Genomic DNA, 14,595 nt, shown 5'->3' with positions numbered 1-14,595 from the left:
GAAGTTGATTTTCTAAATTTAGAATTAAGTTCATAGAGATTTCAAAGATGTAGAACCGCTCCCATGTTAAAAATCTTGTCGGTAAAAGCAACGCCAACGCGTGTAAAAACCAATGTTAAAAGAGAGAAGAGACTGGTGAGTCTCTTACACTCAGTACAAATGTGGAAAATGATTTCTTGTATTCCACAAAATGGGCACCCGCAAAGAACAGTGGGATTAAGAACAGATAAAAGGCGTTAGAAGCTACGGCACTGTGCCGGATCCTCCACTGGAGGTCACCTGTCCGTTTTTTGATGGGAGCTTTGTATAAAATCCTCCACTGGGGGCTGGGACCATGCAGCCCCCATTTCTTTGCCCACACAGTGGGGGGTCTGCCGCTCATCCCGGCCTGGTGGATGCACTTCACACAGTTGCGGTACAGAGTCTCCTGGTCTGCATTGTTCATTGTCAGTGTTGATGACTTTCAGAAGGGGGCCAGTCCTCTCTCCCAGCCCTCATGTTCAACGCAGTCAAAAGCCTTTTCCTGGTCCAGTGAAATCAAACCAGCGTCTACACCTAATGAACTAAAGACATCCAAAACATCCCGAATCAGGTGGACGTTGTCCACCATGGACCTGCCAGGGACGCAGTGGGTCTGGTCCCGGTGGACGACCTGCTCCATAACTCTCCCCAGCCTGGAGGCCAAAGCTTTGGACAGGATCTTGTAATCCACGCACAGCAGTGACACAGGGCGCCAGTTTTTGATGTCCTGCAGGTTGCCCTTTTTTGGCAGCAAAGTGAGGACTGCCCTCCTGCAGGACACTGGCATGGAACCCGAGGCCAGACATTCATTAAAAACCTCTAAAACATCTTGTGCGATGATATCCCAGTAGGCTTTAAAAAACTTTGTGGTGAGGCCGTAGATGCCAGGAGCCCGCCGTCCCTGCATGCCCTGCAGGAGGTCAGCATCTCCTGCATCTGCAGTGGTCCGTCAAGCTGTGAGTTGGCCTTCGTAGAGACCTGGGGGCGACCTCCACAGAAGTCCTCCAGGAGGTACTCTGTGGAGTATAACTGTTGATAAAAACTCACAGCTGGTCCCGTATCTGGCCCGGTTCCATCAGTTCCTGCCCTGTGTCAGACAGCAATGCGTGCATTACCTTCCCCTGCCTGTTCTTCTTCTCCAAACTGAAGGAGTAGCTCGAGGGAGCATCCATCTCTGCGATGTTCTGGAACCGGGACCTGACCAAGGCGCCCTGCACTTTACTATCTAGCAGGTCGGCTGAAGCTATTTTTTTTCTCTTTGAGGTTTTCAATATAACCTCGATCTTCTGTGGACTCACCTAAATGTTTTTGTTCCACTATGTCGGTCTCTCGGTCTTGCATAGATCTGGGGCTATCTTGTGTGACGTTTAGAGTGTGCTGTTGACACAGTAGTTGTCATGGTCTCTGCTGTGCTCCTCTCCCCTTCTGTTATCCTGCCTGTTATCCATCTGTGTTTTCCTGTTGCTCTCAGTTTGCTCTGTGTGGGTTTGTCTGCCTGGCATGGCCTACCAACACACCTGCAACCCGTTTCCCTCATCAGCCCCACAATATATTACCTCAGTTCTCCCTCCACTCCTCGCCAGATCGTCAGTTCACACACCTGGAACGACTGCCACGGCCGCTTTGGAGTTCAGTATTGTGTTGCGCGTAACTTGTGCTTTCTCAGCCTCTCAGCTCCCCGGAACTCTCTGGAGGAATTGCCCAGCCTTCCTCCAACCAGCCCCCAGAGGACGCCAGCAAGAGTCCAACTTCTGTCTGGCCTGAAAATAAATATCATTGTCTATCACTCCTGCTACTTGTGTTTGCTTTTGGGTCCAGCCTTGCATTACCATGACAGTAGTCTAAATTGTGTCTTACCCTTGTCCCACCACTGCCTAACACTGCTAAAATCACCCTTCCTCTGTCTAAAAGCACCCCAAAAATAAATAAAAACCTCTTCAAAACTCTTATCAAAAGTTAAAATTGAATTAAAATGCCAATAAGCACTTCTGGGTAAAATGTCCCTGATAAAACCAGAGAATGATCACTAAAACCAGCTGGCTTGATAGCACAACTCTTAAAAGTGCTAAAATGATGCTTAAAACAATAAATGTGATCTAGCCTAGCTGAGGAGACCCTGCTCTCTCTGAGGTGGGACCAGGTGTACTGTCTGGAGTCTGGGTGCATCCTCCTCCACACGTCCACCAACCCGGGAGACCGGCCCAGCTGCTTCCAGGCGTGCTGAGAGTCTGGATGAGGCTCTGTGTGATTGCGATCTAAAACTGCATCTTCTGTGCAGTTAAAATTCCTCCAAAGAATAAAAAATCCTCCGTGGAGCAACCATTTAAAACTTCATTCACTTTGACTAATAACTGCTTCCTCTCTGCACCGGACGTTGGAGCATAAATGTTGATAAAAACAGCAGAAAGTTTGTCGAACCGAGCTTTGACTAAAAGAAGCCTCCCCTCGATAACATGCTGGACCTCCAGTGTGTCGGGTTCAAAAGCCCGTGAGAAGAGGAAGGCCACTCCTGCGCTAAGGGAGGTGTTATGACTTAAAATGACTTCCCCTTCGAACTCCTCCTCCAGTTGGACTCGTTGTTAAAATCACTGTGCGTTTCTTGTAAAAACAGAACGTCTTTTTTCATTTTGACTTTTTCATAAATAAAAGTTCTCTTCCGGACGTCTCTGGCAGCATTTAAAATCCCTACTTTAAACCCTCCATGATGAGTGTTGAGGTGAGCACCAACAAATAAAACAACGGCTTAAAAGTTCTTTCCATCAGTCTTTTGACGTCTTGATTTTAGCACTAGTTTTTTTAATCTGAAGATCTCCGGCTCTGTGAGGTCAGAGTCTCCTTTCTGGCTCAAGTGGAACTTTGCTGATGAGACGAACTGACCCAAGTCTGCGTGTTCACTTAATTCACCTGCTGGTTTTTTGTTTGTGCTAAAAACGTTTTCAGTCTCTCTGATGTGTACTTTTTGTTTTTGGGCTGCTGCTCAAAACCGGGATATCGCTGCTGTCAGACACACACTCATCAACCGCACTCTCATCAGACACACACTCACTCATCCGGGTGGAGCTGGCTCCCTCCGGCCCGGACAGGCCTTCACCGTGTGTCTCTCCTCTCCACAACCGAAGCGCTTCATACCCGCCGAAGTGGCGAATATCGTGTCGTCATAATCATCTACTCTCACAACGAACCGGAGGTTGAGCTCCTCGTTATAGTTGTTCAGTATCATATATAACTGTCGCCATGTGCTTTAGCAACGGAGACTTACACCCAGACAACATCCTGCGGATCGGGGACGCCACCTTCCTGTGTCTGGAGAGAGAAAGAGAGAGAGAGAGAGAGACTTCTTGACTTTTACAAAACCTTTATTTGACAATCATTTAAGAACGTTCTCATGACAACATAATCACTTCCTGGTTCACTTTTAAAGGAAGCATTGAATGTTAAGACCTTACCAGACACACAAAACTCACAGGAATGACACACATTCGATGCAGTGGGGTTAATAATGGAAAAAAACTGTTTACAGCCTCAGCCCCGTGTAGCACCCTTCACTGCAGGTCCCCAGGCCTCTTTCTTCTTGGAGGCTTCTACAGCCTCTCCAGCCGGGCTTCACCTCTGAGCCCTCCTCATCTTCTGCCTCCAGACAGCGTCTGCTCTCTCTGACAGTTTGTCCTCGTTTAGAAGCTCTACACACAACGCGTGGATGGACTTCCCCGTGGCCGTGCAGAGCTCCACTCGCTGGCTGTCCGCCCCACTTAGCAAAGTTCTTTGGGACCCCCCTCAGGTCTGGAACACATCCCAGCTCCAGAAAGGAGTCTGAGGGGTCCGGCTCGTCCCTCGTCAGCCTCCAGGCCACCTGCTCAGGATGCCCCCGTTGTGCCGAGGAGACTTCAGCCCGAGCAGAGAGGCCAGCGTAGTTTTATTATAAGTGTCACGCATTGAGCGTGACTGTGGCGCATTTTGGTCTTAAGTCACGCCCTCCCACCACACATTGTATTTCTCACGCTGAAAAAAACTCCAGGCTATTTAATGAGCCACGGCGCGCAAACATGACCATGTCGTGCTGCCCTCACCACGGAGGAATCAAGCCTGTCTCTCCTGAATCCACTGGAGGTCTGACATGAGTTGCCACTCATCAGCCAATCAAAAAAAGAAATGGCCTACACGGATACCCAATCAGAAAAACGTATCTAGCTTCCAAGCTCAAACGGCGTGCCTATTGTTTTGCTTCCGGTTGGAGCTCCATCCGGATGGAGCTCCATCCGGTTGAGCTCCATCTGGATGTAGCTCAACCGGATGAGCTCATTCCGGTTGAGCTACATTCGGCGTTCAAAAATTGAAATGCGTCAACGCCATTAATAAAATTGACGGCGTTAAAATTGTTAATAACAAGCTAATATGACAGCACTAATATATATTATCAGTGGCGGGCCATGCTTTTCAGCCATAGGCCTTTACTGCGTGCCGTATAGTTCACATCACGGGCTGAGGGGAAAAAGTGTCACACTCGACCAGCAGAGGCGCTTCACTGTATGACGCGAAAAAAAGAGGAAACTCTGCCGTTGAACAATGCACGGAGCCTGAACCATGAAGCCACGTGCTAATAAAGAATATTGTGAAGCATATTATGAATGATGTGTATTGGCACATAGGTAGGCCACTGTATGTGTTTTATTACTGTAAACAAGATTCAGGTGTGGATGGATTTAAAATGGAGGGTAAAACAAGATGGATACTGCATGTGTTAGGACTGTGTGGCTGTTTCTTTAAGAGGAACTATTTTCTGCAGTAGATCAGGAGGGAGGATTGAGACTTCAAACACCGGAAGTAGAAGAGCTACGAGGGCGCAGACAGTTTTTTGCGGCCGGACTTTCTTTTTTTGTGACCGGTGAAGAGAATGACTTCACCCCTGAGAAAAACGTAGAGCCAACTTGCAGGCTGTAGTGAAGGAAAAGGCGTGTGCGTGCAGTGACACTAACGAATGAGAGGTGTGGTCTGTAAAATGCTGATACTAGAGGCCCTCAATCGAGTACTGTATCCCTGATTTTCATCATCTTTTTATTAAATCTTTTGTATCATAAAGACTTCTTGCCATTGAATTCTATGATCTCTCTAGTGGGGTAATATTATACTATGAACTCTCTAGTGGGGTAATATGGTACTATGATCTCTCTAGTGGGGTAATATAGTACTATGATCTCTCTAGTGGGGTAATACGGTACTATGATCTCTCAAGTGGGGTAATATAGTACTATGATCTCTCTAGTGGGGTAATACGGTACTATGATCTCTCAAGTGGGGTAATATGGTACTATGATCTCTCTAGTGGGGTAATATGGTACTATGAGCTCTCTAGTGGGGTAATATGGTACTATGAGCTCTCTAGTGGGGTAATATGGTACTATGATCTCTCTAGTGGGGTAATATGGTACTATGAGCTCTCTAGTGGGGTAATACGGTACTATGATCTCTCAAGTGGGGTAATATGGTACTATGATCTCTCTAGTGGGGTAATATGGTACTATGAGCTCTCTAGTGGGGTAATATGGTACTATGAGCTCTCTAGTGGGGTAATATGGTACTATGATCTCTATAATGGGGTAATATGGTACTATGATCTCTATAGTGAGGTAATATGGTACTATGATCTCTCTAGTGGGGTAATATGGTACTATGATCTCTCTAGTGGGGTAATATGGTACTGTTATCTCTCTAGTGAGGTAATATGGTACTATGATCTCTATAGTGAGGTAATATGGTACTATGATCTCTCTAGTGAGGTAATATGGTACTATGATCTCATCAAGATATGATGGTGTATCAGCAGTTAAGGTTTTGTAGGTGAGAAGAAGGATAATGTGATTCCTGATCTTACAGGAAGCCAGTGGAGAGCAGCTAGTACAGGAGTAATGTCATCTCTCTTTCTAGTTCTTGTTAGTACACGAGCTGCAGCATTCTGGATCAACTGGAGAGATTTAAGAGACTGTGTGAATCAACTTTCTGCATCGCTTTGAGACACGATATGCCAAATTTTGAAAGGCCCGTAGGGCAAAAAAGGCAGTCCTTGAGATTGGTTTCACGTGGGAGTTAAAGGACAAGTCCTGATCAAAAATAACTCTGAGATTCCTTACGGTGGTGGTGGATGCAGAACGATGCTATTCAGGGAAACCATACCATCAGATAAGTGATTTCTGAGGTGCTCTGGACCAAGTAGGAGTAATGTGATCTTTTAGATTTCCTAATTTTTCGTTAGTACATGAGATGCAGCATTCTGGATCAACTGAAGAGATTTAAACTCCAGTTCGCTACACTATGTATTTTATAAACCTTCAGTGAGTCTTTCACCTGATACATGAACTAGGTCATACTCCGGAGCTCGTCTGGGCATTTGGTTTTCCTGTTTGTGATACTGTGCAGTGAACATGTTGCATAAGTTCCTCCCTTTAACCAACTACTTTCTGTTTCTTTTTCAAACATCCTTAATAAGTTGCAAAGGCTTGTCCTCCTCGGATATCTGGCCTATTATCAGTCTGCAGAATTACACAACCTGCCTGCAGCTTTTTCTCCATTTGAGGGAAAGCAAGCAGCATGTCACTCATTCAGTAACGTCAATCACAAAAAAAGGTGATCCTTTGGAGGGAGGTTTCAGGTTGATGATTCTTTGAAGATAAAGGATGTTTAAGGAGAGCAGGGGGAAACCCCACTTTCCCTTCTTGGTGTGATTCCATTTTAAACACATGACAAGTATAATTCCATTTGTCAGTAACCGTTTTGGGCATCTAGCCAAATCCTTTTCGACAGAGCAAGAAGAAAAACATGCAGGTACAGGACATATTTACACTACATTGTACTGTTTGTGTTAGCATTTGGACAAATGAACATTACAGCCTCATGGGATAGTTGAATCTCGGTTAGTTTAGCGGGATAGTTTGAGAACATATAAGAAGGCCCTCCGTGATGCCAGAGGAGCCTGTTAGTCATCACTAATAGAGAAAAACAAAAATGACCCTAGGCTTCTCTTTAGCACCGTGGCCAGGTTGGCTGAGAGTAGTAGTAGTAGTAGTAGTAGTAGTAGTAGTAGTAGTAGTAGTAGTCATAGCTCCGTGGCTCCATGTATTCCTACAGACCTCAGTAGTAGTAGTAGTAGTAGTAGTAGTAGTAGTAGTAGTAGTCATAGCTCCGTGGATCCATGTATTCCTACAGACCTCAGTAGTAGTAGTAGTAGTAGTAGTAGTAGTAGTAGTAGTCATAGCTCTGTGGATCCATGTATTCCTACAGACCTCAGTAGTAGTAGTAGTAGTAGTAGTAGTAGTCATAGCTCCGTGGATCCATGTATTCCTACAGACCTCAGTAGTAGTAGTAGTAGTAGTAGTAGTAGTAGTAGTAGTAGTAGTAGTCATAGCTCTGTGGATCCATGTATTCCTACAGACCTCAGTAGTAGTAGTAGTAGTAGTAGTCATAGCTCTGTGGATCCATGTATTCCTACAGACCTCAGTAGTAGTAGTAGTAGTAGTAGTAGTAGTCATAGCTCTGTGGATCCATGTATTCCTACAGACCTCAGTAGTAGTAGTAGTAGTAGTAGTAGTAGTCATAGCTCTGTGGATCCATGTATTCCTACAGACCTCAGTAGTAGTAGTAGTAGTAGTAGTAGTAGTAGTAGTCATAGCTCTGTGGATCCATGTATTCCTACAGACCTCAGTAGTAGTAGTAGTAGTAGTAGTAGTAGTAGTCATAGCTCTGTGGATCCATGTATTCCTACAGACCTCAGTAGTAGTAGTAGTAGTAGTCATAGCTCTGTGGATCCATGTATTCCTACAGACCTCAGTAGTAGTAGTAGTAGTCATACACACACACACACACACACGCCTATACAGAGAACGAACAGGGGACACAAGAGACACAGAGCCGACATACACACAACACAACACAAAAGGGAGACAAAGGAAAGAAACAGAAAATAACTGTAGCCACAGTCGAGCCCTGACAAGCGCCTCTCCACTAGATATTATGAATGTGTCTTTATTAACGGTTATGTACCACAGTCGTTTAAAGTGTCTGTAATTAAACCTCTCCTCAAGAAGCCCACCTTCCATTTAGAGGTGCCAACTACAGATCTATCTCTAACCTTCCCTTCCTCTCTAAGATACTGGAGAAGGTAGTCGCACACCGGTTGTGTGACTTTCTACCTAACAATAGTTTATTTGAGGAGTTTCAGTCAGGATTTGGCGACTGTGGCTCAGTGGTTAGCATGCCCGTCTTTCAATCAGGTCCGCTAGTCCATGTCGTTGTGTCCTTGAGCAAGACACTTAACCCTGATTTGCTCGCCGTTGCTGTGTCTACGGTGTATTGAGCAACAATGTAAGTCGCTTTGGATAAAAGTGTCAGCTAAATGACATGTAATCTACAGGGCGTACATCACTGGAGAAAGATTGAGAACCACTGGTGTAGAATATTAGTGTAGCATTAAGATGTACATTATTTAATACAAACCTAAACTCAGGCTGAGCCCAAACTTTTAAAAACAATACAAAACCAAAAGTGTCTCCAGACATCTGGCTGGATGGTGTGTGGATCTTCATCATTCCTTTATAATGAGGAAGTCATCTGATCCAAACAGCAGCAGTGAACCTGCTAACCTCTTTCCAATGAGGAAACGGGCACAGGGTACTACAGGACTTCAGTCACATGGGGACCAGTGAGCACATGCATTTGAAGATGGGATTTCAGAAAAAAAGAAAACACCATAGTTATGCAACAGCGGCTGGATAATGAGGCAATGTAGGATTCCAAATGAAGCTTGTACCTGTCTGGGCAGGCCTCGTGGACGTTCAGGGAGGATGGAGAGAGGGGGACGGAAGTGGTGTAAAGGTGGATGAAACTCTCTGTGAAACCTGTGGTTTCCTGTCTCCTTTTAAAGCGCTGAGCCGTTGCGCATGCAGAATGTTTGTTCCTGTTAGGTTAAGCTGGTTGCAACACAAATCGTGGAGGAGGGGTTTATCACAGTGTGACTCATATGTATAAGGTCATTGACACCAGATTCAAATTGAAGCTATAAATAGATTCCATATTTGCTGTGTTTAAATTTGGCCACTTCACACTCGGTAGAAAAATCCTAAAGACTGTCATGGGACACTACTTTCCCCTTAAAATTCCACTATTACTACTTCCACTAATGCTCCAGCTGCTACTCATTGAACATTGACTCATCATGGAGTTTAATAGAGACCCTGAAACATCGTGCCAGTTATGATATTCAATGTGTGTTGTAGTAGCAATGGGTCAAAGGCCTTCGTATGATGTGAGAGGAGACAAGACATCTACAGACCTCACTTTACCAGGGATCAACATGAATTTGGTTTCATGGCTGACATATATGAACTCACAAACACAACTGGCAGATGCTCATCTGTAAAAACAAATAATTGAAAGCATTTTAGCTCAACCTTCCTAAGATTTTGGTTTGATCTTGTTGCTCGTGAGCATGAAGGACAGTGAACATTTAACATATTCATCTGGTGGCCAAAACAAAAACATGACTCCAAAGGCTGATGTTATCAATATGACATAACATTTCTTAAGGTTATAATACGCCGAAGATTTTTGATGAAAACAAATGAATGCAGCTGTACCGGACTAAAACTCTGAAACCTGGCATTCTTGGACTCAGACTTCAGAATGTGTTGGCTTGCAGCGCCACCATGTGGTAGCCCAGATACAGTGAGAGGGTTTCCTTACAGAGGAGCCTGCATGTTGGAGTGATGCAACACAGCATCCCTGTGTTTCCTAAGATGTTAGTTGTGTTTGTGTTGACTCACTCTTGAATGTGCTATACGGCAATAGGCTGCAGGTTGTTTGGGAACATATAATATTGGAAGGTGATTGTAACAATTATCCACCCTATTAACATAAAGAAGATCAAATTATTAGATGCAAATGAAATATGTAATGAAATCATAAACCACAGAGATGAACTCAAAACCAAAGCAGTTCAAAAAGTAGTCAGGATGGTTCTAGGAGTTCCTACGGTTCTGCTTGTAAGATAATAGGGTTGCCTTCTCACCTCACACCATTACGTACTGTCAGTCAATAGTCTGGTCCAAACGTATGCAGTGGACCTTCAGCTGCCTACATAATATTATGAACTCTTTACAACAGTGGTGCATGCTGCTTGTTATACTAAATCTAAGTATATGGATTTACAATAAATGAGTCCAAATCTATTCTGGTCTAAACACCAGTTCCACAGAAGATTCAGCAACAGAAGCAGGTCTAGATACGTTGTATCTGAATGCTGTACACCTAAACACCTCTGTGGCGGCAGCTGTTTGTTCCTAAAGGTGTCACAGGAGCACCTGGTTCTGTGGTCCTGGAGCACCTGGTTCTTTGGTCCTGGAGCACCTGGTTCTTTGGTCCTGGAGCACATGGTTCTTTGGTCCTGGAGCACATGGTTCTACGGTCCTGGAGCACATGGTTCTGTGGTCCTGGAGCACATGGTTCTTTGGTCCTGGAGCACATGGTTCTGTGGTCCTGGAGCACATGGTTCTGTGGTCCAGGAGCACATGGTTCTGTGGTCCTCGAGCACATGGTTCTGTGGTCCTGGAGCACATGGTTCTACGGTCCTGGAGCACATGGTTCTGTGGTCCTGGAGCACATGGTTCTACGGTCCTGGAGCACATGGTTCTGTGGTCCTGGAGCACATGGTTCTTTGGTCCTGGAGCACATGGTTCTTTGGTCCTGGAGCACATGGTCCTTTGGTCCTGGAGCACATGGTTCTGTGGTCCAGGAGCACATGGTTCTTTGGTCCTGGAGCACATGGTTCTGTGGTCCCGGAGCACATGGTTCTTTGGTCCTGGAGCACATGGTTCTGTGGTCCTGGAGCACATGGTTCTGTGGTCCTGGAGCACATGGTTCTGTGGTCCTGGAGCAGCTGGTTATGTGGTCTTGGAGCACATGGTTCTGTGGTCCTGGAGCACATGGTTCTTTGGTCCTGGAGCACATGGTTCTGTGGTCCCGGAGCACATGGTTCTTTGGTCCTGGAGCACATGGTTCTTTGGTCCTGGAGCACATGGTTCTGTGGTCCTGGAGCACATGGTTCTGTGGTCCTGGAGAACCTTGTTCTGTGGTCCTGGAGCACCTGGTTCTGTGGTCTTGGAGCACCTGGTTCTATGGTCCTGGAGCACATGGTTCTGTGATCCTGGAGCACATGGTTTGGTGGTCCTGGAGAACCTTGTTCTGTGGTCCTGGAGCACCTGGTTCTGTGGTCTTGGAGCACCTGGTTCTATGGTCCTGGAGCACATGGTTCTGTGGTCCTGGAGCACCTGGTTCTGTGTTCCTGGAGCAGCTGGTTCTGTGGTCCTAGAGCACATGGTTCTGTGGTCCGGGAGCAGCTGGTTCTGTGGTCCTGGAGCACCTGGTTCTGTGGTCTTGGAGCACCTGGTTCTATGGTCCTGGAGCACATGGTTCTATGGTCCTGGAGCACATGGTTCTGTGATCCTGGAGCACCTGGTTCTGTGGTCCTGGAGCAGCTGATTCTGTGGTCCTGGAGCACATGGTTCTGTGGTCCAGGAGCACATGGTTCTTTGGTCCTGGATCACATGGTTCTGTGTTCCTGGAGCACCTGGTTCTGTGGTCCTGGAGCAGCTGGTTATGTGGTCTCGGAGCACATGGTTCTGTGGTCTTGGAGCACATGGTGCTATGGTCCTGGAGCACATGGTTCTGTGGTCCTGGAGCACATGGTTCCGTAGTCCTGGAGCACATGGTTCTACGGTCCTGGAGCACATGGTTCTGTGTTCCTGGAGCACATGGTTCTGTGGTCTTGGAGCACATGGTTCTATGGTCCTGGATCACCTGGTTCTGTAGTCCTGGAGCATCTGGTTCTGTGGTCCTGGAGCATCTGCTTCTACGGTCCTGGATCACATGGTTCTGTGGTCCTGGAGCACATGGTTCTATGGTCCTGGAGCACATGGTTCTGTGTTCCTGGAGCACCTGGTTCTATGGTCCTGGAGCACATGGTTCTGTGGTCCTGGAGCACCTGGTTCTGTGATCCTGGAGCACCTGGTTCTGTGGTCCTGGAGCATCTGGTTCTGTGGTCCTGGAGCATCTGGTTCTACGGTCCTGGAGCACATCGTTCTGTGGTCCTGGAGCACATGGTTCTATGGTCCTGGAGCACATGGTTTGGTGGTCCTGGAGAACCTTGTTCTGTGGTCCTGGAGCACCTGGTTCTGTGGTCTTGGAGCACCTGGTTCTATGGTCCTGGAGCACATGGTTCTGTGATCCTGGAGCACATGGTTTGGTGGTCCTGGAGAACCTTGTTCTGTGGTCCTGGAGCACCTGGTTCTGTGGTCTTGGAGCACCTGGTTCTATGGTCCTGGAGCACATGGTTCTGTGGTCCTGAAGCACCTGGTTCTGTGTTCCTGGAGCACATGGTTCTGTGGTCCTAGAGCACATGGTTCTGTGGTCCGGGTGCAGCTGGTTCTGTGGTCCTGGAGCACCTGGTTCTGTGGTCTTGGAGCACCTGGTTCTATGGTCCTGGAGCACATGGTTCTATGGTCCTGGAGCACATGGTTCTGTGATCCTGGAGCACCTGGTTCTGTGGTCCTGGAGCAGCTGATTCTGTGGTCCTGGAGCACATGGTTCTGTGGTCCAGGAGCACATGGTTCTTTGGTCCTGGATCACATGGTTCTGTGTTCCTGGAGCACCTGGTTCTGTGGTCCTGGAGCAGCTGGTTATGTGGTCTCGGAGCACATGGTTCTGTGGTCTTGGAGCACATGGTTCTATGGTCCTAGAGCACATGGTTCTGTGGTCTTGGAGCACATGGTTCTATGGTCCTGGAGCACATGGTTCTGTAGTCCTGGAGCACATGGTTCTACGGTCCTGGAGCACATGGTTCTGTGTTCCTGGAGCACATGGTTCTGTGGTCTTGGAGCACATGGTTCTATGGTCCTGGATCACCTGGTTCTGTAGTCCTGGAGCATCTGGTTCTGTGGTCCTGGAGCATCTGCTTCTACGGTCCTGGATCACATGGTTCTGTGGTCCTGGAGCATATGGTTCTATGGTCCTGGAGCACATGGTTCTGTGTTCCTGGAGCACCTGGTTCTATGGTCCTGGAGCACATGGTTCTGTGGTCCTGGAGCACCTGGTTCTGTGATCCTGGAGCACCTGGTTCTGTGGTCCTGGAGCATCTGGTTCTGTGGTCCTGGAGCATCTGGTTCTACGGTCCTGGAGCACATCGTTCTGTGGTCCTGGAGCACATGGTTCTATGGTCCTGGAGCACATGGTTCTGTGTTCCTGGAGCACCTGGTTCTGTGGTCCTGGAGCACCTGGTTCTATGGTCCTGGAGCAGCTAGTTCTGTGGTCCTGGAGCACCTGGTTCTGTGGTCCTGGAGCACCTGGTTCTGTGGTCCTGGAGCACCTGGTTCTATGGTCCTGGAGCACATGGTTCTGTGGTCCTGGAGCAGCTAGTTCTGTGGTCCTGGAGCACATGGTTCTACGGTCCTGGAGCACATGGTTCTGTGTTCCTGGAGCACATGGTTCTGTGGTCTTGGAGCACATGGTTCTATGGTCCTGGAGCACCTGGTTCTGTGGTCCTGGAGCATCTGGTTCTGTGGTCCAGGAGCATCTGGTTCTATGGTCCTGGAGCACATGGTTCTGTGTTCCTGGAGCACCTGGTTCTGTGGTCCTGGAGCACCTGGTTCTATGGTCCTGGAGCAGCTAGTTCTGTGGTCCTGGAGCACCTGGTTCTGTGGTCCTGGAGCACCTGGTTCTATGGTCCTGGAGCACATGGTTCTGTGGTCCTGGAGCAGCTAGTTCTGTGGTCCTGGAGCACCTGGTTCTGTGATTCTGGCGCACCTGGTTCTGTGATTCTGGAGCACCTGGTTCTGTGGTCCAGGAGCAGCTAGTTCTGTGTTCCCGGAGCACATGGTTCTTTGGTCCTGGAGCAGCTGGTTCTGTGTTCCTGGAGCACATGGTTCTGTGGTCCCGGAGCACATGGTTCTGTGGTCCTGGAGCAGCTAGTTCTGTGGTCCTGGAGCACCTGGTTCTGTGATTCTGGAGCACCTGGTTCTGTGGTCCCGGAGCACATGGTTCTTTGGTCCTGGAGCAGCTGGTTCTGTGTTCCTGGAGCACAGGGAATAAAAGCCCCACAGTGTTGTGGGCTCTGTCGGCTCTTCCCTGCAGCTGGTGATGTCTTGGTTTGCGTTTCCTTTGTTACTGACTGACACCCTGTACAACGGCCTTTTATTGACTTTATTGAAACTAATACATAGACTGCTGTTACCAGCACGCGCACAGATAGACCTCTAGTGGTGCTCAAGCACCTGCCCTTTTGCCCTGGAAGAGAAAAGTGCCCTTTCTGCTGGAGCACAATTTTTTCTTCATTCATCAGTATTTAAGAATAAATGAATTTACCCCCAAATGTGTTTTGATATCTGACGGGGCATTTATTTGAGTTCTTGTGAGAATTTCGCCCTGACATGCTCCACGGGGCTCACAAGCCCCCGCTGTGGCCCTCCCTCCTCCTCCTATTCCTCCTCCTCCTCCTCCTCCTCTTCATAGTGTTCATGCAGTGCTGAGTGCCAGGCC

Source organism: Clinocottus analis, unplaced genomic scaffold (genome assembly GCF_023055335.1).
Source record: "Clinocottus analis isolate CAN_PGR_092001 unplaced genomic scaffold, fCliAna1.0.p SCAF_43, whole genome shotgun sequence".
Taxonomy (NCBI): domain Eukaryota; kingdom Metazoa; phylum Chordata; class Actinopteri; order Perciformes; family Cottidae; genus Clinocottus; species Clinocottus analis.
The sequence above is the reverse complement of the archived record's forward strand: the minus strand, read 5'-3'. Positions refer to the sequence as shown.